This window comes from Globicephala melas, chromosome 18, assembly GCF_963455315.2.
Source record: "Globicephala melas chromosome 18, mGloMel1.2, whole genome shotgun sequence".
NCBI lineage: Eukaryota > Metazoa > Chordata > Mammalia > Artiodactyla > Delphinidae > Globicephala > Globicephala melas.
The window spans coordinates 69463344-69490913 of record NC_083331.1 but is presented as its reverse complement, the minus strand read 5'-3'; the positions used below and the strand labels follow the sequence as shown (position 1 = coordinate 69490913).

The 27570-nt window shown below is 39.5% G+C and overlaps 1 protein-coding gene across 1 annotated transcript in view; it reads right to left on the bottom strand.

Annotated features, from left to right (window-relative positions):
* ITGBL1 (integrin subunit beta like 1) overlaps positions 1–25775 on the bottom strand; it is a 223881-nt gene extending 198106 nt beyond the window's left edge. The window contains exon 1 of the mRNA XM_030856803.2: positions 25746–25775. The gene's annotated coding sequence lies outside the window, so the exon portion shown is untranslated. The remainder of the gene's footprint in view (positions 1–25745) is intronic.
* Positions 25776–27570: the final 1795 nt, after the last annotated feature.

The following is a 27570-nucleotide window of genomic DNA, read 5'->3' as shown; positions in this document are numbered from 1 at the left end:
ATCAAAACTACAATGAGATATCATCTCACACCAGTCAAAATGGCCATCATCAAAAAATCTAGAAACAATAAATGCTGGAGAGGGTGTGGAGAAAAGGGAACACTCTTGCACTGTTGGTGGGAATGTAAATTGATACAGCCACTGTGGAGAACAGTATGGAGGTTCTTTTAAAATCTAAAAAAAGAACTACCATATGACTCAGCAATCCCACTACTGAGCATATACCCTGAGAAAACCATAATTCAAAAAGAGTCATGTACCAAAATGTTCATTGCATCTCTATTTACAATAGCCCAGAGATGGAAACAACCCCAGTGTCCATCATCGGATGAATGGATAAAGAAGATGTGGCACATATATACAATGGAATATTACTTAGCCATAAAAAGAAACGAAATTGAGCTATTTGTAATGAGGTGGATGGACCTAGAGTCTGTCATACAGAATGAAGTAAGTCAGAAAGAGAAAGACAAATACCGTATGCTAACACATATATATGGAACTTAAGGAAAAATAAATGTCATGAAGAACCTAGGGGTAAGACAGGAATAAAGGCACAGACCTACTAGAGAATGGACTTGAGGATACGGGGAGGGGGAAGGGTAAGCTGTGACAAAGCGAGAGAGAGAGGCATGGGCATATATACACTACCAAACGTAAGGTAGATAGCTAGTCGGAAGCAGCCGCGTAGCGCAGGAAGATCAGCTCGGTGCTTTGTGACCGCCTGGAGGGGTGGGATAGGGAGGGTGGGAGGGAGGGAGATGCAAGAGAGAAGAGATATGGGAACATATGTGTATGTATAACTGATTCACTTTGTTATAAAGCAGAAACTAACACACCACTGTAAAGCAATTATACTCCAATAAAGATGTAAAAAAAATAATAAAATAAAATCTTCTTTTGTAAAGCAAAAAAAAAAAAATTATCATTATTTTACAATATTAAACATGACATTTAAATAGCTTATAAAGTTTTAAAGCTGTAAGGGGTCTAGACTTCTAAAATATGAAACCCATGTTGCCGATCTGTACTACTTACCATTTCCCCTGACTCCTCAAAAACTTCATATCCCCAGTCACCTAACCTCCTGTTTTTCTCCAGTACCTCATCTTTTTGTCCTTATTGCAGTCATACTCTTCTCCCTCCATCTCTTTTAAAGAGACGTCAATAAAAGAAAAATATATCGTATATATTGACCCATACGGTTACCATTTCTAGTTCTCTTCATTCCTTTGTGTAGATCCAAGTTTCCATCTGGTATTAAAGGTTCTGTGGAGGTAAAATCATTTCTCTTGTCCACTGGACAACGTGCTGTGATGACAGGTATCTCCAGCTGTCACTGGCTATCTACCATGTGAAGCCTGGAAATGGGGCTGTCCTGGGGTAGCAGAGCCCACATTTAGATCCTGGTAATATCCTTTGAGCACTAAATTGCGTTGCACCTGAAGACAGATTTAATCTTAGACCAGTGGTTCTCAAATCCTACCATGTATCAGAACAACATGGTGAACTTGTTTAAGCAGATGGCTGAGCCCACAGTCAGCGTTTTGGATTCAGTAAATCTGGGGTGAGCCCTCAAAATCTATATTGCTAACAAGTCCCCAGTTGAACCACACCTTGGGAACCATTATGTTAAATATTTCAATTAAGTAGGCCAGTAAATTGTCTTTTTTTTTTTTTTCTTAAGCATGTTTGAGTTGGGTTTTCTATTACTTGGACCCAAAAAAAATTGTCCTACCTGATAAACCCATGAGTATCTGAAATACATTTGCCCCCCCATATAAGCCTGAATTATTCCATCTCATTTAAGTATTTATATGCTGAAAAGTATATGAAGGAAAGTCATAAGGAAATTATTATACAAAATAACTTTAAACCCTAAATTTAAACCCTAAATAGTATATTTAGGGTTTATTCCTACTTCATATTGTGCTACAATTAAATTTCATCACATCTTGTAATCAAATATTGGAGGTACGCATGAAAACTATTTAATACTTAGATTTCTTTTTCTTATAATAGGAAGTTTCTGATATTTTCATTTGGAATATTATTTTTGATGAACTTAAATGGAAGCTATCTTTTTGTTTTGGTTGTGCCGTGTGACATGTGGGATCTTAGTTCCCGACCAGGGATCGAACCCACGCCCCCTGCACTGGAAGCGTGGAGTCTTAATGACTGGACCGCCAGGGAAGTCCCAAATGGAAGCTATTTTTACATAAGGAATATAATGAACAAGACAGAGAGATCTCATTTTACTTTGGATATAGTAAAAATAACAAGATTTGCAACTAGTATTTGTTTAACATACAACCTATCATTTTATTTCTCATTCATCTTTCACAACCCTAATGAAATGGTCACCTGTATCTAAAGAGTGAAAGTGTCCTATACACCCACAAATAAAAATACGTATTTCAATAACTAGAAACTTCTCTGGAGGTGATGTTTTAGAGAAAATGAGTTGAGCTCAAGAGCGTAACTGTTCAGAGTCTTCTGGTTCCTAAGACAAATTCATTAGGTGATAAACTGGCAGCCTTTGGGGGTTGCTGTGTCCTTTGGCCACCACTGGCCACCTTCAGATGTGGCTGTTCTGTGAACAATTGCTCCTCATTCTTTTGACCTCAAAAATATTGCCTTCCCAATTTCCTATTTATGGCCCCAACATAGCCCCTTCCACTCTCCCAGGTAGAAGGTATTTGAAGTATTTAACCAGGAATGAAGAGCCAGTGCTTAACACCAAAGCAGGGCAGGGTTCTCTAGGCAGGCAGGAATTAGCCCTTTAATTCCAAATTATGAAGAGACCCAGATGTCTCTGGAATGGGGGCTGGGGTGGGAGGTTGCAAGCTTTGGGCTTATTTGAAAACCAGTATGACCATAACAGATTACATTCAACAGGTAAGTCTAGCTCCACCACCCAGCCCCACCCTCAATTCTATCAACTCCATCATATAACAATGTACCTAGCGTCATTCTTTCCCTTTCTTTCCATGGTCATCAGCAGACTTCAGAACATGATTAGTTTTCACCGTTGGCTATTAGAATAGCTATTAGAATAGCTTTCTCAATGTTCCCTCCATTTTCCACTTTCCCCTTTCCATTCATCCTAAGAGCAGTGTCCCTGAAATTTCTATGTGCAAAGCCAATTCTCTGCTCACCGTTACTTGCCCAGGGCCATCCAGTCATATTTTTGGCTTTGAAAGGCTCCCACTTATCTCTGCAGGCTTCTCTCTGAGAACCCTTCTGAAAGACCCCACTGACTTAAAGAAGCAAAACTGGTATCCACGATGTCCTAGCTTCAAATTCTGCTCATGTTCTCCCTCTGGCTAGAATGCTGATCCCCTCAGATACACTAGTTAATATACCTTACTCATCTTCCAAACAGCTCTTTACATGCCACTTTGTAATACTTATATAATATAGTATAATATAATTATACTATGTTTTAAACCTACTATCAGATTTCTCAAGGAAAATAATCATGTATTTTAATCTTTATAACCCCTACAGCTACTGATGCAGGGTGTTACCCCATAGTAGTTGCTCAGTAAATAGCTGGTGATTGAACAGTGACACATACAACAAAATGATATGTATCTCTAATTTTATACTTGTATGTAAGTCTTTGGCTTTTTATATATGAAAAAGCAGTCCATTTTCAGTTTCAACACTTAAAGACAGTGACTAATTTATACCAACTTCCAAATCATTAGAAATAATAATTACACACATATTTTTGTCAAAAATATTTATACTCATATGGACTTCCAATAAAACTGTATTTTGAATTTCAAAATCAATCAAGTTTCATGTTAAAATTAGTCCCTAAAGGACCTAAAGTTCTTCATTAGAAACAGGAAATATATTCTGCATTAAATTAACGAACTACATACATAACAGTACTGTAACAAGCTTACAATGGTTGACTGGCCAACCAATGGTTGTATTGACAGTTCACACAATTTAAAACTGTTTGCATTCTCTTCTTAAGTAAATTGAATTCCATTGTTTAAAAATCTGAAAAACAGAAATCTGAATAATACCAAATACGTGGACTGATTCCAATGCTTTTTTGAAGTTCTCAGGAGATAAAAGAAGTTCCCAAAATAGTTTATCAAAAAACCAAACACATTGTGCTACATAAAATATTCTTCTAAGGTAGAATAAGTGTGAAAATTAAAGAGAGTAATTTAACAAAAATGTAGATAAATGGCTTACTGAACATGCACATGGAAACAGACAACCACTGAACCTATTTCCTCGCATGGTAACATGGATCAATAGTTTGGTTTTCATTGAATCACTGTATTTTATGGCATTTGGAACATGCATTTATCCAAAGATCAGTTGGAAGGTGCCATAAAATGACAGATTTGGTATATTTAAGTACAGTGGAAAGGAACACTCCCCCTTTGACTCATAGAACATTACATCTATATTTAGGGAATTCCTTTTTGTGCAATTGATATGGATTCCTTCATTGAATATTAGTTTCTAGATACATTTTTTTCTTTTTAACTTTCTTGCCTCTTCATAAAAATCCTCAAGATGCCAATATAATTTTCCATGTAATTAATTTAATATGGCTACACTTAAAAATGAAACAAAATTACCTCCCAATTAAATCTAAATATCAGATACTCACAATCACATCAATCCATTAATTTCACTGAAGAGCCACTATATTCAAATATTTATGTTAAATGCTGTGGCTGAGAGAATTATTGCCCTCAGCTCCTCAATGCCCTCCTGCCTACCCACCTCGCAGAGTAGAGAGGGCAGAGCACAGCTCCTGATGCCCTGTCCTCCTCTAGACATCGTTTTGGAGATGTTTAATAAATGCTTGTTAAATGTAATTAAACTGAGGCTCAGAGAAGTTAAGTGACTTGCACAAGGTCACACAGTAAGTGACAATAGTGAAGAAAGAACAGTTTGTTTTGTTTTTTAATTCTAATTCCCAGGCACTTTCCTGAGCAGCCTGTCTCTGCATTTCCATCCTATCCAAACCTTCTCACTTAGCTCTCCCAAAGGAAAGATTTTTTTTTAATATAAATTTATTTATTTTATTTTTGGCTGCATTGGGTCTTCTTTGCTGCATGCAGGCTTTCTCTAGTTGCAGCGAGTGGGGACTACTCTTCGTTGCAGTGCACAGGCTTCCCATTGCGGTGGCTTCTCTTGTTGCGGAGCGTGAGCTCTAGGCATGTGGGCTTCTGTAATGGTGGCGCGAGGGCTCAGTAGTTGTGGCGCCTGGGCTTAGTTGCTCCGTGGCATGTGGGATCTTCCCGGACCAGGGTTCGGACCCATGTCTCCTGCATTGGCAGGTGGATTCTTAACCACTGTGCCACCAGGGAAGCCCAGGAAAGATTATTAAATTCAACAAAGGCTTTATTAATAACAGATCAGTGTATTGCCACTCATAAGTCTTAAAATTCTTCATTTGGCATATAAGCATGGATACTTGAGATATAGACATGCAGGAACGCCAGGCAGATTGATGAGTGACATATGCAAGATGTCCCCAGAAGCCTCATATCATGACCCAAAGGTTGACATACCCACCTTCAAGGCACAAAGGAAACCCTCATGATGATCTAATCAAAATTGTTCAGTTTTCTATACACAATTTTCTTCTCTCCCTGTGCATTTCTGTCAGTTCACATCTCTTTGTTCTAAAAAAGGCTCTCTCTATATTAAAAATTACATGTATTTGAATTTCTGGATTTCATATTATGAACACTTTAATTTTATAAAAGCATAAAAAATCTCTAATGTGATTTGTTCATAATAGCCAAAATAATGTAATACACAAAACAACACTAGTTAATGTCAATGAAAATAACAAATATATATTCAACTCTCCTACCTATGTTTTCTTTCATTTTTATAGAAAAGGAAAACCAAAGGTTGTAAAAGAGTTTCTCCCACTGCTGGCTCCAGAGAATCCTTCTTATTTGGATAATACTTGGTGCTAAATGCAATCACTCTAAGAATTTCAGTTACAGCTAAGAGAAATGCTCTTTGTTGGTATGACAAGTAATTTCAGTCCCAGTGATTTCTGCTACTGGGACTTCTTTTGATGCTAAATGAATGAGGTGTTCTTTCTTCTGCCCAGTATTTGAGCTTTTATGCCCACTATCTCTGACATAAGACAGAGAGTCAAAAATCTGCTTCTCCAAGAAAAAAATCAAGATATATTTTAAATGTAAAAATGAGGTCCCTGAAAATTATGTTTTCATTTCAAGACTCCAAATTCATGAAAATATTTTCCCTAAATATGTGGTTTTAGGACAACTTTATTATGCTTGAAGAGAAGCTGCCTGTTGATTTGGGGGATAGATTTCTTCTCAGGTTACTCAGTATGATAGATGGAGAATAATAATTTTGACTACCTCTTACAAGTTATAAGAGAAGTGAATGAATTCATACATATGAAAATATTTTCCAGCAAAGTACTCAAATATAAATAGATATTTTCCCATTATTCTTTTGTATTACTAATGCAGCACTAATTTTAGGGCTCAAATCTATTCAAGCAAGCAATTGAAAGAAGTCTATCCAGTACATAGCTAACATATCAAATATTTTCTTTCTTTCATTCTTAAAAACAAATTTTTCTTTCTTTCTTTCTTAAAAATTTGACCAAGAAAGCAAAAAAAAAAAAAAAAAAAAAACAAAAAAACAGTCTGTAACTTGTCTTTTGGAGAAGAAAAGGTTTAATTAAATGTCCAAGTCGTTTTGTTTAGAAAAATAACTAGTTTTGTCTAACTGTTCTGCACAGCAGAAAATGACAGCTCTGAAAGAGCAGTAATGACCAGTTAGGAAATACATTTACCATGATTTGATTTTCTGATTTTGGCTTCTTACTGTCTCCATTTGATTAAATCACAAATTAATGTTAACGCCTTGCTATGAGAGAAGTTTCTAAGCAATACCAAACTCACTGACCTTTTTAAAAAAAAATTTTTAGCCTGGCTTTTCCTAGGAAATATCCAGATAAAATAATAAAACAGGAAATTGGAGTGGGTAACTATTGACTTGGAATAATTTGATGTTTGAACGAGTGACTATGTACAATTAGGATGATAGGGCCTTTGGCATAGAAACTTGTCCTACCACATAAATTACGACTGAGGTTACACAAGGTCAAACCAGCAAGCATTCTTCTCAAGGTCTTATTTTTCTTTTCCCTTTACAAAGCCGTTATTCTACCCAGCCTTAAGTAAGATGATTTAGAGTAGACAGAAGAAAGAGTTCTATTACAAAATATAGTTTCTTATCTGCCAGGAAATGTGATCCTTGAAAAGACAAAGCACTCTTTTCCAAAGAAAATGAGATTTGCAACCTTCTTGCAGCTTTCAATCTTTATCAATTTAAGAGTTAATGGAAAATAGCTTGAGAATTTACCTGTGTGAGGCTCAGAAAATGCCCTGGCAGGTCCCCCTGGTCCTCCCTGTCCCAGCAGTTCTATACTTCTCCCCCTTCGCAGACGTGACTCGTGACCTTGAATCCCAGACGAGGCTCGGAATCTAAATTTCCCAAAGGACAAAGGCTTCAGATCTCCCAGTTCCACCCGGTTTGAAGTTTGCTTTTGCCAAGATCCTCAACGTAGGAAGACACTTTTATTAACACTTCTGTTGACTGGTGATACCCTCTTGCGTGTCTTGGAGCCCGACTCACTCTAGTGGAAATGTGTACATGCTTGTGCAAGAGCCAGAGTGCCAGAGACCTGTGTGCGTGTATGAGTGTGAGCGTGTGTAAGCAATTTTAAATCCAATGCTCTTTCAAGTCTCCCATATCAAAAAACCAAACACAAAAAATAACAAAACCCGCAACCAACCAGAATGTTCACTAATAGGCAAATAGTTTAATGAAGTAATACATCCATACTACATAGAACACCACATACCTATGAAAATTCTTAATCATAAATACGTATAAAAACTAGAATGAGGGCCATGATGTATTCCTAAAGAGAAAAAGCAAGAAAGAGGAAGGGAAACAACCTACGTGTGTGTGTGTGAGAGTGTGAGTGTGTGTATGTGTGTTCTTAACACGCATACTTATATAATCATGGGAAAATATGGAAGTATACACCCTAATTTAATATTAACTCCAGAGGTTATGATTAAAAGTAAGTCTAAAGGGGAGTCACAGCACACGTATGTTTAACTTACTTGATTTCCATTATATGTGCCTAGGCAATTAAGGTATATATTTGGCAATACAGGGAGGTGGAATAATAATTTAAAGGCATAGAAATTCTGTCATTCCATCCACTGAGTGGAGGCCCCACGTGGGTATGAAATGGAGCAAGAAAGTGACATTACCTCTGGGGGCTGAGTTTCTTGATATCTATTTCTTAGTGTCAGTATATTACTGGGCTGAGTAGCCCCAAAAGAATGATCCAGCCAAAGCCTGAAAATGTCTTCTAGCCATGGAGTAAACCCCCAGTTACTAGTGTTTACTGTGCTATACTAACTGAGATATGGTGGAATAAACTCAGACATGGAGCCTTCCTTGGAGATTTGTCAGGGTAATATTTAAACGTCAGATGTTTGATCTTTGCCGTGACGTAGAACCTGTTCTCTGCCTAAGATGCAATACTGCTGTATTGATTTTTTATTCAATAAATGTATTTTTTTTTACTTTTTGTAGCAAACATGTATTATGTTTTAATAATTTTAATATATAGATAAATCAATTGAAAATTTTAAAATATTTAAACACATAAACAATTTTTGTATTCTCTCTGGTAAGTTATATTCTGGTAACCAGACATTTAAAAATTATGTCTTCTCATGGAAATAATAACCTCATAAATACTTTGAGGCAAAAAAGTAGTATATGTTGACCGTGTAAACAGGTACAGGGAATATATGTCCATAACTGGTCACTTAGTTACTAGTAAATACATTTAAAAGCAAAGACGTATTCCCTTTTACCTTAAAATAATCCCCTTAGAGATGCCAGGTTTAATCACAACAGTAATAATAGCTACCATTTAGAGTGATCATTAAACATCAGTGATTCCATTAGCTGCTTCATGTGTATTTTCTCACTTAAACTTTACAATAACCTTCCCCAGAGTGTTAATCAGAGCCCATCTTAGAGAGGAGCAAACTGAGCCTTGCAGAGTTTACCAAAACTGTTGAAATCCACGGAGCAGGTAAACAGGTATGAAATCCAGCCCTACTGGTCTCATGAGTTCAAGCTCTCAACCACTGTACGTATTCTATTCGCCCTACGTTAATAGACTTGAACTTTTAAAATAAAACCATTGTTTCAGACAGGGCCATATTTAGCTGCCGATGACAGAAAACCCCAAAATGACAGGGGCTTAAAGACATAAAAGTTTATTATTTTCATGTGCAACAGCAATCCAGAGGTAGGCAGTCCAGTACAGGTGTGGCAGGCTCCACAGTCTCAAAAAAATCCAGATTCCTGTCTTGTGGCTAAGCTATCCTCATAGGTGGCCATATACTCATCCCTTGATTCAAATGGGCTGCTGGAGTACTAGTTACAAAAGCCAAGATGTGGAAGCAACCTAAGTGTCCATCAGCAGAGGAATGGATAAAGAAGATGTGGTACATATATACAATGGAATATTACTCAGCCATAAGAAAGAATGAAATAATCCCATTCGCAGCAACATGGATGAACCTAGAGATTATCATACTGAGTGAAGTAAGTCAGACAAATATTATACATCACTTATACATGGAATCTAAAAATAATACAAATTTATTTATAAGACAGAAATAGACCCACAGACATAGAAAACAAACTTACGGTTATCAAAGTGGAAGGGGATGGGGAGTGATAAAACAGGAGTATAGGATTAACAGATACAGACTACCATATAGAAAGTAAACAACAAGGACCTACTGTATAGCACAGGGAACTATATTCAATAACTTATAATAACCTATAATGGAAAAGAATGGAAAAAAGGAGATATATATACACACACACACACACACATATATATATATATATATCTGAAAATCACCGTGCTGTACACCTGAAACTAACACAACATTGTGAATCAACTCTACTTCAATTTTAAAAAGGGGGGCTGCTGGAACTCCAGGTGCAATCTAGGCAGGAAGAAAGGTGGAAAGGCAAAACAAATTCCTCCTACAAGTTAGCCCCCTTCTGGTTCCCACAACACCTCCCCCTGTGTCTTCTGTCTCCTAATCCAGCTGTCTTCCCATTAATGCAATCTGCTTCTTAAGTTAGAGGATCTTAAATCCAGAGAAATATAAAGCTGGTTTATCTCATCATTGTACTTATTTCCTTTTTTCTCCCTGTGGAGGTATGATTAGAAAATTCAGATGAACTCACCAGAGAATAAAATTTCTGTAATAGTAGAATTTATTGTTATATGCAAAACCATACAAGAAGATATTATTGTCTTGAGAATATAGAAAATTTACAATTTGGTTTATATTTTTCAGACCGCCAGCTATAAAAAAATCCTGAGTGGTTTTTGCATCCAAACCTAGACTCAAGGCTTTAGCATGTAACAGGGAGCTTTGAGGAGTTTCCAAACTCTCCATAAAATGTATGTAGGATAAAAATATGTTAGTGACAAGAGTAGTACTATTATTCATAAAAAATAGGAAAGGAAGATGTTTTAATCTTTCCCGTCTTTGAACAAAGTTTTAGTGTTAGAAAAAGAGAACTTTAGGGCTTCCCTGGTGGCGCAGTGGTTGGGAGTCCGCCTGCCGATGCGGGGGACGCAGGTTCGTGCCCCGTTCCGGGAAGATCCCACATGCGCAGAGCGGCTGGGCCCGTGAGCCATGGCCGCTGGGCCTGCGCGGCCGGAGCCTGTGCTCCACGGCGGGAGAGGCCACGGCAGTGAGAGCCCCGCGTACCAAAAAAAAAAAAAAAAAAAAAAAGAGAACTTTACCAAGTATTAATTGTAATTCAAATGTGACTTCAGCAGCCTAATAGCATTTAATTGACAGAATAGTGAAAAAGACAATCAAATTAGGAGCCAACCAAATAATTTCTCACTGTCTTCATGAAATGTATTGAAGAGGCAGTCGCCAAAAGAATTCCCCAATAAATACTGATTTGTAGCAGGTTTACACACGTGATAACAATCCCAAGGTGCCTTTTCTAGCAGGAGTACTAGCATTACAAAGATTTGAAAATGGAATGTCTCCCCCCCTGCAGGTAGCAGTCCCCCAGGAAGATGGGTTATGTGTGTGTGTCTCTGTGTGTAACATTTAGATGCACACACATTCATAAACACATACATGTGAATGTGATTGTGCACATATTTATATATTCACATATACGTGATACCAACACATACATATGTAAACATGTTTGAAGACATACTTATGTATTCACATGTATATGACATGTGCGTATAAAATTAAGGTAGAAAATACGTATTCATACACACATATATATGCTTGTATGGGCAATCAGAATATATATGTACAAAGAGAACCATCTCAGGCCTCGTTATTTATATTATTTATGTTATTTATAAATACACATACATTATAAAGCAAGATGTGAAAAAAAGTAAATGTACATATAACATTAATACCTGAGGACATCAACCCTCAGGATACAGACCAAGACTTCAAAGACCGTGGATGAGCAAGAAACAAGATGATAAAAATAATAGCTAAACTCCTTGCCCCAAATGAGCAGAATTTGGAAATGAAATAAAAATTATGAGTAGTGAAAGAAACAGGAGTCTGAAGAGGGGAGGGATGACAGAGGCACACAACTGGGATCCTGGGGGTTTTAAGAACTAGAATGATTACTATTCAGTCTTAAGGTGTTTACATTCCTGTGATTAAACAACCCCACCCCAATGTCTCTAGAACATTTAGTAATGTTCATTAAATACAGCTGACCCTGAACTACACAGGTTTGAACTGCACAGGTCCACTTATAACGTGGATGTTTTACAATAAACGTGTACCACAGCACTCCAGGAACCATGGTTGCTTGAACCTGCAGATACAGAACGGCCGCTATGGAGGGCTGACTGTTATATTCAGATTTTCGATTGTGTGGCAGTCAGCAACCCATGCATCGTTCAAGGGTCAGCTGCACTCAAAAACTCTGTGAAAGTGAGTTATTTCGATTTTGTTTTGTATTGTATTGCTTTTCCCATTTTTGTAAGCGGAATGAGTGGGTTCTGGGATCAACCTATTTGAGATCAAGACTTTGGAGGAGATTAAGGAACAGCCTGGAAATACAGACATCTCAGTGGAAGTAAGAGACAGAAGCAGAAACACACTGAGTGTAAGCCTTGCAAATTTGCAGAAATCTTGGGGTTTCCAGTAAAGAAAAAGACTGAAAATTCCAGATTCACGGACTAATCACACAGTATTGAGGGGAGGGCTCTGGAAACTTCCATCCAAGTCAATTATGATGGTGAAAATTTGGGTGAAGTTTTCAGGGACAGGAACACAAAAGTTAGCTTCTGAGATAAAGACAGAAATGAGGGTCAGAAACCTAGAAGTCCACTGAGTTGGAACATGACCCAGTGAGTCTTGGTCTCCTCAAGCTGGCCAGGGCTGAAAGCTCACCCAGACTTGACACTATGGAGCAGGCCTGTTGTCTGAGGTGAGATAGTTCCAAACACTCACTGACAGTCAAAGGAGGAAATGTGAAACATAGATTGAGACCCAGAAGAAGATATGACATGGAAGGAAAATCACTTTTTGGGAGTAAATATCTTAGGACCAAGTATCACAATAGGGTAGAACAGGGACATCTGACAAAAGTAAGCGTAATAACTCAAGTGACCTACTCATCACTCATATGGGCTTGGCATGATTATTATCCCCGTTTGATACTATTATTGTCCCCATTTCACAGGTAAGGAAACAGACATTAAAAGCATTTGAGTAACTCGCCCATAGCTCCACAACTGGCAAGTGATAATGTCAGGCATTGAACCTCAGCAGTGGCTGAGGTTCTAAGTCACTCTTCATGTTCTGGACCCAAAACCTGGTATTCCTTATCATCACTGGTGTGGAAAAGTCTGGATCTAGGAACATTAGATCCTGTAGATAAGCTCTGAAAGATGGAAAAGACAGTACTTGCATAGCCTGGATGGAGCATAAGAACAGCCAGGTATTAATGGCCTTGGAATCTCTCTCCCTTATGTACACACATCATGGCCTTCCTCTTGGGCTTTATAGAAGGATGGCTATGGTAGGAAAAAGAAGGGCCCAAAAGATGTTCACATCCTTGTTCCTATAAATATGTAAGTATGTTACCTTACATGGCCAAAGGGACTTTGCCAATGCAATTAAGATCACAGATCTTGAGATGGGAAGATTATACTGGATATCTGGTTGGATCCAATCTAATCACAAGCCCCCTGAAAAGTGAAACACTTTACTTTAACCCCATCCTGTCTGGGCAGGGAACAGACACCCTCAGGTGACCTACATGCAGAGGCAGGGCCAAATCCAAAGCTGAACCCCAGGAGCTGTGCAAACAAAGAAGAGAAAGGGAAATCTCTCGTGCAGCCTCAGGAGTAGTGGATAAATCTCCACAGTTAACTTGATGTACCCTGCACCTGTGAAATACCTGAATAGACAACGAATCATCCCAAAATTGAGGCAGTGGGCTTTGGGAGCAACTGTAGACTTGGGGTTTGCTTTCTGCATCTAATTTGTTTCTGGTTTTCTGTATATCTTAGTTTAGTATTTAGAGCTTATTATTATTTGTAGATTTGTTTATTGATTTGGTTGCTCTCTTCCTTTTTTTTTGTTATATATAAATATATATATTTTTTTTTCTTTTTCTCTTTTTGTGAGTGTGTATGTGTATGCTTCTTCATGTGATTCTGTCTGTATAGGTTTGCTTTTACCATTTCTCTAAGGGTTCTGTCTGTCCTTTTCTTTTTTCGTATACTTTTTAAGCACTTGCTATCATTGGTGGATTTGTTTATTGATTTGGTTGCTCTCTTCTTTCTTTTTTTATTACTTTTTAATTTTTTTATTTTAATAATTTTTTTATTTTAATAACTTTATTTTATTTTATTTATTTATTTTTCTTTCTTTTTTTTTTTTTCTCCCTTTTCTTCTGAGCCATGCAGCTGATAGGGTCTTGGTGCTCCAGCCGGGTGTCAGTCCTGAGCCTCTGAGGTGGGAAAGCTGAGTTGAGGACATTGGTCCACCAGAGACCTCCCAGCCCCACATAATATCATCAGTGAGAGCTCTCCCAGAGATCTCCGTCTCAACGCTAAGACCCAGCTCCACTCAATGACCGGCAAGCTCCATGGACACCCCATGCCAAACAACTAGCAAGACAGGAACACAACCCCACCCATTAGCAGAGAGGCTGCCTAAGATCATAGTAAGTTCACAGACACCCCCAAAACACACCACTGGATGCGGTCCTGCCCACCAGAAAGACAAGATCCAGCCTCATCCACCAGAACACAGGTAACATCCCCCTCAACCAGGAAGCCTACACTAGCCACTGAACAAACTTTACTCACTGGGGTCAGACACCAAAAACAACGGGAACTACGAACATGCAGCCAGTGAAAAGGTGACCAAACACAGTAAGTTAAGGAAAATGAGAAGTCAGAGAAATACACAGCAGATGAAGGAGCAAGATAAAAACCCACCAGACCAAACAAATGAAGAGAAAATAGGCAGTCTACCTGAAAAAGAATTCAGAGTAATGATAGTAAAGATGATCCAAAATCTTGGAAATAGAATGGAGATAATACAAGAAATATTTAACAAGGACCTAGAAGAACTAAAGAGCAACACAATAAATGATGAACAAATGATGAGCAACACAATATGTGAAACTAAAAATTCTCTAGAAGGAATCAATAGCAGAGTAACTGAGGCAGAAGGACAGATAACTGACCTGGAAGATAAAAAGTGGAAATAACTACTGCAGAGCAGAATAAAGAATGAAAAGATAGAGGACAGTCTCAGAGACCTCTGGGACAACATTAAACACACCAACATTGGAATTATAGGGGTCTCAGAAGAAGAAGAGAAAAAGAAAGGGACTGAGAAAATATTTGAAGAGATTATAGTTGAAAACTTCCCTAATGTGGTAAAGGCAATAGTCAGTCAAGTCCAGGAAGAGCAAAGAGTCCCATACAGGATAAATCCAAGGAGAAAGACAACAAGATGCATATTAATTAAACTATCAAAAATTAAATACAAAGAAAAAATACTAACAGCAGCAAGGGAAAAGCAACAATAACATACAATGGAATCTCTATAAGATTAACAGCTGATCTTTCAGCAGAAACTCTACAAGCCAGAAGGGTGTGGCAGACATATTTAAAGTGATGAAAGGGAAAAACCTACAACCAAGATTACTCTACCCAGCAAGGATCTCATTCAGATTCCACAGAGAAATTAAATCCTTTACAGACAAGCAAAAGCTAAGAGAATTCAGCACCACCCAACCAGCTTTACAACAACTGCTAAAGGAACTTCTCTAGGCAGGAAACACAACAGAAGGAAAAGACCTACAATAACAAACCCAAAACAATTCAGATAAATGGATTAAATGCTCCAACCGAAACATAGACTGGCTAAATGGATAAAAAAAGAAGACCTGTATATAGGCTGTCTACAAGAGACCCACTTCAGACCTAGGGACACATACAGACTGAAAGTGAGGGGATGGAACAAGATATTCCATGCAAATGGAAATCAAAAGAAAGCTGGAGTAGCAATTCTCATATCAGACAAAATGGACTTTAAAATAAAGACAATTACAAGAGACAAAGAAGGACACTACATAATGATCAAGGGATCGATCCAAGAAGAAGATATAACAATTGTAAATATTTATGCACCAAACATAGGAGCACCTCAATACATAAGGCAAATACTAACAGCCATAAAAGGGGAAATCGACAGTAACACAATCATAGTAGGGGACTTTAACACCCCACTTTCACCAATGGACAGATCATCCAAAATGAAAATAAATAAGGAAACACAAGCTTTTAATGATACATTAAACAAGATGGACTTAATTGATATTTATAGGACATTTCATCCAAAAACAACGGACTACACTTTCTTCTCAAGTGCTCATGTAACATTCTCCAGGATAGATTATACCTTGGGTCACAAATCAAGCCTTGGTAATTTTAAGAAAATTGAAATTGTATCAAGTATCTTTTCCGACCACAACACTATGAGACTAAATATCAATTACAGAAAAAAATCTGTAAAAAATACAAACACATGGAGGCTAAACAATATACTACGAAATAACCAAGAGATCACTGAAGAAATCAAAGAGGAAATCAAAAAATACCTAGAAACAAATGACAGTGAAAACATGACAACCCAAAACCTATGGGATGCAGCAAAAGCAGTTCTAAGAGGGAAGTTTATAGCAATACAATCCTACCTCAAGAAACAAGAAATATCTTAAACAAACAACTAACCCTACACCTAAAGCAATTAGAGAAAGAAGAACAAAAAAAACCCTAAGTTAGCTAAGGAAAGAAATCATAAAGATCAGATCAGAAATAAATGAAAAAGAGATGAAAGAAACAATAGCTAAGATCAATAAAACTAAAAGCTGTTTCTTTGAGAAGATAAACAACATTCATAAACCACTAGCCAGACTCACCAAGAATAAAAAGGGAGAAGACTCAAATCAATAGAACTAGAAATGAAAAAGGAGAAGTAACAACTGACACTGCAGAAATACAAAGGACGATGAGAGATTACTACAAGCAACTATATGCCAATAAGATGGACAACCTGGAAGAAATGGACAAATTCTTAGAAAAGCACAAACTTCAGAGACTGAACCAGGAAGCAATAGAAAATATAAACAGACCAATCACAAGCACTGAAATTGAGAGTGGGACTAAAAATTTTCCAACAAACAAAAGCCCAGGACCACATGGCTTCACAGGCAAATTCTATCAAACACTTAGAGAAGAGTTAACACCTATCCTTCGCAATCTCTTCCAAAATATAGCAGAGGGAGGAACACTCCCAAACTCATTCTATGAGGCCACCATCACCCCGATACCAAGAGCAGACAAAGATGCCACAAAAAAAGAAAATTACAGGCCAATATCACTGATGAACATAGATGCCAAAATCCTCAACAAAATACTAGCAAACAGAATCCAAGAGCACATTAAAAGGATCATACACCATGATCAAGTGGGGTTTATCCCAGGAATGCAAGGATTCTTCAATATGCACAAATCAAACAATGTGATACACCATATTAACAAATCGAAGGAGAAAAACCATATGATCATCTCAATAGATGCAGAGAAAGCTTTTGACAAAAATCAACACCAATGTATGATAAAAACCTTCCAGACAGTAGGCATAGAGGGAACGCACCTCAACATAATAAAGGCCGTATATGACAAACCCATAGCCAACATCGTTCTCTATGGTGACAAACTGAAACCATTTTCACTAAGATCAGGAAGAAGACAAAGTTGCCCACTCTCACTACAGTTATTCAACAGAGTTTTGGAAGTTTTAGCCAGCAAGCAGCGAACAAAAAGAAATAAAAGGAATCCAAATTGGAAAAGAAGAAGTAAAACTGTCACTGTTTGCAGATGACATGATAGTATACATAGAGAACCCTAAAGATGCTACCAGAAAACTACTAAAGCTAATCAATGAATTTGCTAAAGTAGCAGGATACAAAATTAATGCACATAAATCTCTTACATTCCTATACACTGATGATGACAAATCTGAAAGAAAAATTAAGGAAGCACTCCCATTTACCATTACAACAAAAAGAATAAAATACCTAGGAATAAACCTATGTAAGGAGACAAAAGACCTGTAGGCACAAAACTATAAGACACTGATAAAAGAAATTAAAGATGATACAAACAGATGGAGAGATATACCATGTTCTTGGATGGGAAGAATCAACATTATGAAAAAGACTATACTACCCAAAGCAATCTACAGATTCAATGTAATCCCTATCAAACTACCAATGGCATTTTTCATAGAACTAGAACAAAAAATTTCACAATTTGTATGCAAACACAAAAGGCCCCGGATAGCCAAAGCAATCTTGAGAAAGAAAAACGGAGCTGGAAGGAATCAGGCTCCCGGACTTCAGACTATACTACAAAGCTACAGTCATCAAGACAGTATGGTACTGGCACAAAAACAGAAACATAGATCAATGGAACAGTATAGAAAGCCCAGAGATAAACCCACGCTCATGTGGTCACCTTATCTTTGATAAAGGAGGCAAGAATATACAATGGAGAAAAGACAGCCTCTTCAATAAGTGGTGCTGGGAAAACTGGACAGCTACATGTAAAAGAATGAAATTAGAACACTCCCTAACACCATACACAAAAATAAACTCCAAATGGATTAAAGAACTAAATGTAAGGCCAGACACTATCAAACTCCTAGAGGAAAACATAGGCAGAGCACTCTATGACATAAATCACAGCAAGATCCTTTTTGACCCACCTCCTAGAGAAATGGAAATAAAACCAAAAATAAACAAATGGAACCTAATGAAACTTCAAAGCTTTTGCTCAGCAAGGGAAACCATAAACCAGACAAAAAGACAACCCTCAGAATGGGAGAAAATATTTGCAAATGAAGCAACTGACAAAGGATTAACTTCCAAAATATGCAAGCAGCTCATGCAGCTCAATATCAAAACAACAAACAACCCAATCCAAAAATGGGCAGAAGACCTAAATAGACATTTCTCCAAAGAAGATATACAGATTGCCAGTAAACACATGAAAGAATGCTCAACATCATTAATCATTAGAGAAATGCAAATCAAAACTACAATGAGATATCCCGTCACACCAGTCAGAATGGCCATCATCAAAAAATCTATAAACAATCAATGCTGGAGAGGGTGTGGAGAAAAGGGAACCCTCTTCCACTGCTGGTGGGAATGTAAATTGATATAGCCACTATGGAGAACAGTATGGAGGTTCCTTAAAAACCAAAAATAGAACTACCATACAACCCAGCAATCCCACTACTGAGCATATACCCTGAGAAAACCATAATTCAAAAAGAGTCATGTACCACAATGTTCATTGCAGCTCTATTTACAATAGCCAGGACATGGAAGCAACCTAAGTGTACATCGAGGGATGAATGGATAAAGATGTGGCACATATATACAATGGAATAGTACTCAGCCATAAAAAGAAATGGAGTTATTTGTAGTGAGGTGGATGTACCTAGAATCTGTCATACAGAGTGAAGTAAGTCAGAAAGAGAAAAACAAATACCGTATGCTAACACATATATATGGAATCTAAAAAAAAAAAAAGGGTTCTGAAGAACCAGGAGCAGTACAGGAATAAAGACGCAGAGGTAGAGAATGGACTTGAGGACATGGGGAGGGGGAATGGTAAGCTGGGACAAAGTGAGATAGTGGCATGGACTTATATATACTACCAATTGTAAAATAGATAGCTAGTGGGAAGCAGCCGCATAGCACAGGGAAATCAGCTCGGTGCTTTGTGACCACCTAGAGGGGTGGGATAGGGAGGGTGGGAGAGAGACGCAAGAGCGAGGGATATGGGGATATATGTATATGTATAGCTGAGTCACTTTGTTATACAGCTAAAACTAACACACCATTGTAAAGCAATTATACTCCAATAAAGATGTTAAAAAAAAAAAAAGTAAAGCACTTTTCTAGGCTGTGGTGAAAGAGGGATGTGCCAATGCAAGACGCTTAGAGGGCGGCATCATGAGAAGGATCTGACACCTGCTGTTCGTTCTGAGATGCAGATGGGTATGCAAGGACCCAAGAGAGGCTTTTGGGAGATAAGGGACACTCTAAGTTGCCAGCCAGCAAGGAAATAGGGACCTTGGTCCTACAACCTCATGAAACTAAATTCTCTTAATGTCGAATGACCAGGAAATGAATTCTCTCCAAGAGTCTCCAGAAAGGAACAGAGCTTGACAACACCTTAAGCCCTGGGAGACCCATGTCGGACTTCTGACCTACAAAAGTATAAGAAAAGACATTTGTGTTGTTGAAGTCAAAAGATGAGTGGCAATGTTATAGTAGTGACAGAAAACTAACACAACGGCAGGCAGGATATGGAACTTAGGAAAATGTTTGGTCTCACGTTATAACTCCTCAGACAGGGAATTCGTCAAAGGACCAAATCAGGGATCTCTGCTCCTATGGCAATGGTCCTCCACCTCCAGGCCCTGAGCATCACGAGGCACCAGATCAGACTTAAAAATCTGTGTCTGAGGCCCAGGGAGCTGGGCAGCTTTTGGCGGGGTGGGGGGGGTGGGTTCTGATACCAAGAAGCATGGGATGGCAGCTTTAGCATCAAGTCTCAAAACATGCTGAAAGTCTTTGAGAACCCTACAGTGGCGGTTTACACTCTACAAATTTAAAATCTGTATCACAAATAAATTTGTTCCCATATGTTCCATTCTCCTTCTGGTGAAATTTTACTTAAAAGATAACTGCTGAACTTGTCACATTGACACTATTTGATCTCAACACTATGATGTTATAAATACGCTCTCCTGGATTATCAAGGTGTGCAGATGATCTGGTCCAAGGCCAAGGTATTTCGGTGTCTACAGTAGAGCTGCAGAGTGCGGTCCAAATAAAGCCAGACAGTTGAGAGAAAGTCATGTGCAGGTCTGGCACTTTCTTTGAGAATGAAAACCTTTAATTTTTATGTGTCCCTTGGGGTAAGACAAGATGCATTTATCCAAAATGGATGAACCTAAGAGGCTAGAGCTCAGAAAAGAAGCTTGCATGACATGGGGAAGCTAGTGGTGCGGGCTCCTTGAATGTGTTCTCCAAAACCTCAAAACATGTGAAGGCCAGGATGAAAACACAAGCAAAGAGGCAACCAAGAAACTGGAGCCTGTCTGTTCAACACATTCGTTTACTGGAGAGAGCGCTAAAGAGCAGTGAATGCTCTTATGTGCTTGGTGCTCAGTGAAGGGGCAGAGGGCATATTGAAAAGAAGTAAAGGGTGGTAAATACCAGGGGGCCCAGGCAGAGGTAAAGGAACGGGCAAGTAGGACAGGACAAGGTATGAAGGAAGGAAGAGAAGGTGAAAAATGGAAGCTGACAAAGAAAGGAAAAACCAAAGGGTGATTCCACAAAGTAGTCTTGGAGACAATTATTCAACAATCTAAGAAAAATGCAACTGTGATGAAAAAACAGGTCAAACAGTCCTAGGAAAGACTATAAAGAGCCAGAAAGTCCAGTTCTCACGAGTAATTATATACAATTCTTATACTATTTATTTAACAGTGTAGAAGTCAGAAATATCTGCAAGAAAAAAGTTACTAATATTTGCATATTAGGTGCATTTCCACATATCTTAATTATTTTCATACCATGTGTGTTTACATATATAAATCAATGCTTACAAGGATCTTTATAATCTGAATAAATGTATAAATGCATAAATTATATTAAATATATTTATACATAAATATTAAAATTTCTTCTGAATAATACCATGCAGAATGTAAAGTTCTTTACCTCCATAAAGACATTCCAGCAAAAGAAACGAAGTTTCAGAAAAATCAAATGACTCTCAGGGTGACGGACAGAAACAAGTTAACCCAAGTTAACAATTCAGACAAGATTCCTATCCAACCCCAGAAGTACCATACAGTCCAGACTCATTCTTCTAGGAATAATTCTTCATTTTACAGCAATTCCAGATAAAAATAAGTGTTTTTAATTTAATAGGGACTTTTCACCATTGATTAGGAGTTATCTGGTTCTTCTCACTTCTGCCACAGGCCTGCTCACTGACACCATCATCCTTGGGTACTAAAGCATGCGGATTCTACCTTCCAAAAGTCTTTAAAATGCCTCATAATTCTTATTCTCTCTCCCAGGACTGTAATTTAAATAGCATCTAACCTGAGTTCCTCCCCATCAAGGGTCTACCCCAACCTGCTGGGCCCCCAGACACCATATTACTTTTCAAGAATCAAAGCATTAATCATCTATCGCTCCCATGTTCAAACTGCTTCATGGCTCCTATACGCTACTTACCTGAGCACAAGCTTCACATTCAGGTCCAAAGCTCTCTACCCCATGTCCAACTATAACTCTCAATATATCTTCTACCGCTTTCCCCACAGCCCTAAGATCCAGCGAAGCCAAACCCAGAACCCCTCACTCTTCTCCAAACACACCCACTTGCATTTCTGCTTCTAAACCATTCTTTGAATTTTTCTTCACTCAGAATTCCAAAAGTCTACCTCTTGGATTAAAAACCTCCTTATACCTAAAGATTTATGTCCAATGTTACTTTTTTCTAGAGAACTTTTAACCACAATATTTAATTCCTACCTTAATGGAACCCTCATAGAAATCTGTAGAAACTCATAGTCTGCATTGCTTTATAGGCATTTGGTATTTCTCTGAACCTTCCCACTCAGTGGGAAGCTGTAATATATTCGTCATCTTTTATAGCACCTTTAACAGCAAACAGAGAGTCTAGCAAACATACAGCACTTCATAGTATTTGCTAAATTGGATTCAATTAGCTCTTCCAAGTTCCTACAACTGAAACTCTTTTTTTTTTTTTTTTTTGCGGTACGCGGGCCTCTCACTGTTGTGGCCTCTCCCATTGCGGAGCACAGGCTCCGGACGCGCAGGCTCAGCGGCCATGGCTCACGGGCCTAGCCGCTCCGTGGCATGTGGGATCTTCCCGGACCGGAGCACGAACCCGTGTCCCCTGCATCGGCAGGCGGACTCCCAACCACTGCACCACCTGGGAAGCCCCTGAAACTCTTTTAAGTGATATATTTCAAAAGTGATTTTAAAAGATGTTTAAGAAACCTATATTTTATTTAAGTGTAATCACAGGTATTCAGAGGGTTATCCAGGATGCCTTGAAGTACTAACTGAAAGTTTGTTTTATGCATCCAAACATTTGACTGTCCTCAAAGAAATGAGAACCAAAATGAGTGTACTCCTCATTAGATAATCACACCCACAGGAACAATCGCTGGGCCAGACCTTTATGCTACAGAAGTCCAAGGAAGATTCATGTGCCAGGAGCCAGTGGAGACTCGGAGAAACAGACCACCTGTGATAGTGTAAACGTCATCACTCTCAACCAGCGCAACTAAAATAAGTATGTCTCTTATGATTCACAGTGTAAGGATCCCAATGTACTTGACTTTAAAAGGGCATGGTGCATCTCCTACAGCTGCTCTGAGGCTGGGCCAAAATAGTTATCCTTACTTGACCTTTTGAGCTTTGGATCAATAACAGGCACAGACTACATTAACAAAACAAAATTGCTTTCACTGCATTAAATGACCAACAAATACAAAGCCAGCTTATGTATCTATCAATCTCTCTATCTTTCTATCCATCCATCTATCCATCCCAGCTCACCTTTTGTGCATCACAAAATAATGTGTTATGTAGACATATATAAGCATATTAATGTGTATTGAGCACTTGGTGCAAAACACTTTTCTAAGTCTTTTGCATGTGTTAAACCTCACAACAATCCCATAAGGTAGGTACTTTATTATTCCCATTTTACAGATGAAGAAATCAAGGCTCAGGAAGTTTATGTAACTGCCCAAGTTCATACAGCTGTTAAGTGTGGGATTTGAATCCTGGAAAATCTCCCCCAGAGCCCATAGTCTTAACCACTCTACGAGACACTCCCAGAGCCTGATTTTGTTCTCTTCACGGAGGTGGGGGAAGTCTCTGGAAGCTACTCTACTTCTGGAAATCACCTATCGGGGCTTATCATAGAGGTAAAGGCCCAGGTGCACATAAAAACATAAAAGACAACCTGCTACATTTCTATCTTGCTGGCTATAATATAGGAATTATTTCTTGAAGACGTAATTGAGTAGCTAAACTTGAAGCACAGAACAGGCAGGCAAGCTGGCAGGACCACCAGATAGGCTGTGTGTAAGGCTGTCCTCACTGCCCTTGCAAATGTAGCCAGCACATTCACAGGGGCAGATTCTGCACCAGGCCTGGAGAGTAGGTGTCAGTGAGAAACAGTCAGAAGAGGATGGAAAACGAACACAGTTATTTCATTCAGCCTTAAATAAAGAGACACATTTCACCTTCTACGGGAATGCACACACTAGCAAACAAAACCATGCATGACTCAGTGCCGCATTTTGTACCAAGGAGGAAGGAACGTAGTGACAAAGATGGTAGGAGGAAACAATGAATCATTTCCCATGGGAGGTAAACAAAAGTATACATACCATACCATTAGTTTCACAGAAAGGGGACCGATCAGCTTCCTCAAAAGGGGAGTTTTATCTGGCAACCAAAACTAGCTCACTGGCTGAAAAACTGCATCTTGCTTCTTACTTTTCCAATGAAATGGCGATACAAAAGGCCCGAAAAATGTGTTCAGACTCATGATATTGAAGAGGCCTTGCCAGAGGCAATCAAAGCCGGAGAAGCCAGGTAGCAGTTGAATTTGGAATGAAATATTAGACAATACTTAGCTTTCATTCCAGAGGGTTGCCCTTAATAACACTGCAGCTTGTGGCAGTGACAAAGCTAAAATAAGTTGTGGCATTCAATATGTTTGAAGGATTGAGCCGCAGTCTTCAAGGCTAAACAAACACTCAGAAGCACCTGTGCCCCTCCAAATTACTCATACGACTATATTTTTTTCATGGCCAAACAGCCTGCATATTAAGTATCCCCCCCCCCCACCGCCGCACTTCTGGGCCCAGATGCCAAGGAAAAAAAAAAACATTTTGCTATAAACTGATTCGTGATCTCTCTGTTAGTGTTGGACTCTCATTCTCAGCTACACTGTGGGTAAAATAAGTAGATTTTTTTTTTTTCCTACGTATTTGCCAAACCCTGGTGGGAAGGCACTGTGTAGTCCTTTTACTGACAGAGTGTCTGGATCATTCACAATGACCTGATTGAGGTTCTTTGGCCCTAAGCAAACAGCTCGGTTATGTGACACTGGTTAGAGGTTAGGGGTATTCTCTATGAAGAAACAGCTTGACCCTTTCCAGTATCAGAATCCAAATCACTCCTTAAAAATGTGCAAGGGAAATGAATGTATTTTCACGCCACCCTTACAAAATACCAAGTTGCACCACAGCCGAGAAACTGGAGCCGCTAAAACAATACAAAAGCCATCGCTTCCAAGAAAGTAGGGCCCTGCTTGTTTTTCAGATACAGTTTTCTGATATGTGCTTCTCTTTGTGAACTATATGCTAAGTATGAGAGGGCAAGTCCACGTTCAAAGACACAATCTGTTCCGCTGGAATTTAGGAAAATAATATCCCCCTGTGTTTCCTTGGTAAAAATAAAATACAGGCCAGAAACTAACACAAGATTGTAAATCAACTATACTTCAATTAAAATAAAATAAATACAGGCTTACAGTCTGCAAATATTATGATTAATATTTGTGATTAGAGTAGGAGAGCCCAGCGAAATAATTCCATTTACGAGGCAGTTGGGAGATTTGGTCCGTAATACGGAACTAAAAGTAGAAGCTAAGTGAGATTTATAATTAAGCGAATGAATCTTACACGTATTATTTCCACTGAAGTTTGGACCCCAGGGCGGAGACAAGCGTTAAGAGACATGATTCCAGAATTGGGGAGCAAAAGGAAGGCCTCCCCAGCGGCGATAACTTCCAGGGCTGTAGGAGGGGCCGTCCCCACCCCTCTCGCCCCGGGTGCGCGTGCGTCCGCGCCCCAGCGGGCGCGGTGGGCCAAGCGGAGGGGACAGCGCCACCCCCTTACCTGCACAGGTGCTCCCGTCGTAGGTCTCGCACATCCACTCATGGCACTCGCAGAGGGGCCCGAAGTACACGCCGGGCTCGCTCACGTGACAGATGCAGACCCCGCAGTCGCACCGGCCGCGGCCGTGGCACAGAGCGCCCCCTGGGGGCTGCCCGGGCGCCCGGCACCGGCGCTCCGACTCGGCCCGGGAGAGCCGGCACGCGGCGCCCAGGCCGCTTCTGCAGGGGCGAAAAACCACAGCAGGGCCACGGTCAAGCCTAGACACTGCCCCTTCTGCTTGGGGCCCACGTTGCCTCCCAGGGTCCACCCAGATCCCAGATCCCAAACGGAGACGTGCAACCCCATGGATAGGACCAACGTTTCTGGGACCCCACGTTTCTCTGGGGACCAAGCTGATACCACCCACGGGCCATCCCTTAAGAAATGACCACGACCCAAAATGTCCAAGTGGTGACCTGCCCACCTGAGAACAGGACCGTCTTCCAGGTGGACTAGGTGATCCGGCCCTGCCTCTTGGCGTTTTGCCACTGAATCTTACATGCATATTTAAATACAAATTAACCCAAAGTATGACCCTTGGCTGACTTTTCAGTTCTCTTTAAAAAGTCCCATTGCTAGCTGGTGGCCAGGGGCAGTTATTTTATGAAAAATAAGAGATGAATATATAGAAAGAGCTTTACATGTTATGATAGCATAGTGCCTAATGCATTTTCAAGTTGCAATAAGCGATGCTTATGAACTATACTTTTAAAATGTAAAAGTTTGGTTATTGTGATGTGCCCCAAATTCTCTTTTAAAATGTAATGCAGAATGTAATACAGACCCCATGGAATAACTCTGCCCTATAGGCAGTGTGTACACCCAGGTACACATAGGATGGCAGATAACCCTCCTGATATGTATTGGAATAGGAGGAAACTATATATTCATTTAATGATTGTATTTTTCCAAAGGAAAAGCAAAAGGACAAGGGTAAAGCAATACACAGTGTAGATGTAAGGAAAGGAATAGGAACAGGTTGAAAACAGTTTATCCCATGTCCAACTTCCTAACCGCTCTTGGCTTAGGGCAGCCATCCTGAAGCTTGAGTCCTGCCACGCAAAGCAGGGCAGGTCTGTCTGAAAGAAAAACAAATCAGGCTTACCTCAGAGATGGCGAGAAGCTTTGAGGAACAGCTGACAGCCCCACGAAGAGAAGGGAGGACGCCAGCAGCAAGAAGTTCCCGAAGCCTGCGGGACGCATGCTGAGTTTCCCGGCTGCAGAGGCCAGCAGAGCTGCTGCAAGGTGGCGCACACGGGGCCGGGGTCGGGGAGGTTCGGGGGGGCAGAGGTGCCACCAGCAGATGGCCGGGCAGAAGGACCCACAGACACCCAGGCGTGCAGGTCTGGGGCTCTCCCCGGAGCTGCAAGGGTGTGGGTGAGCTGCCTGCTAGGATTTAGTCAGCAGCACTGCTCTGGGCGGGGTGCTGGTACGAAACCCCTCAAGTGGAGAGTCTAGGCAGGGAAGTAATTAGAAACAGTTGTACAAGCAGATGGTTTATTTTGCCATAAAAAAAAAAGAAAGAAAAATTCCTGTTCACAGATTTGAGAAAATCGTTTCTTTCTTCAAGTGCAGGCCCCAGAAATATTTGACAAGAGGATATTTGGGCTGGCTGATGTTAAAGGGACAGATAAAATAATCCCTGCGATGGGAAGGGGAAGGGGGAGGTTGGTGATGTCAGCAAGAACACTTGCGGAGGGAATTAGTTTCACCACATGCTTTTCAAAAAGATGCACTGTTTGACTCTTTGAGGTATGAGTTGTGAGGGGCAAGCAAAATTGATAGA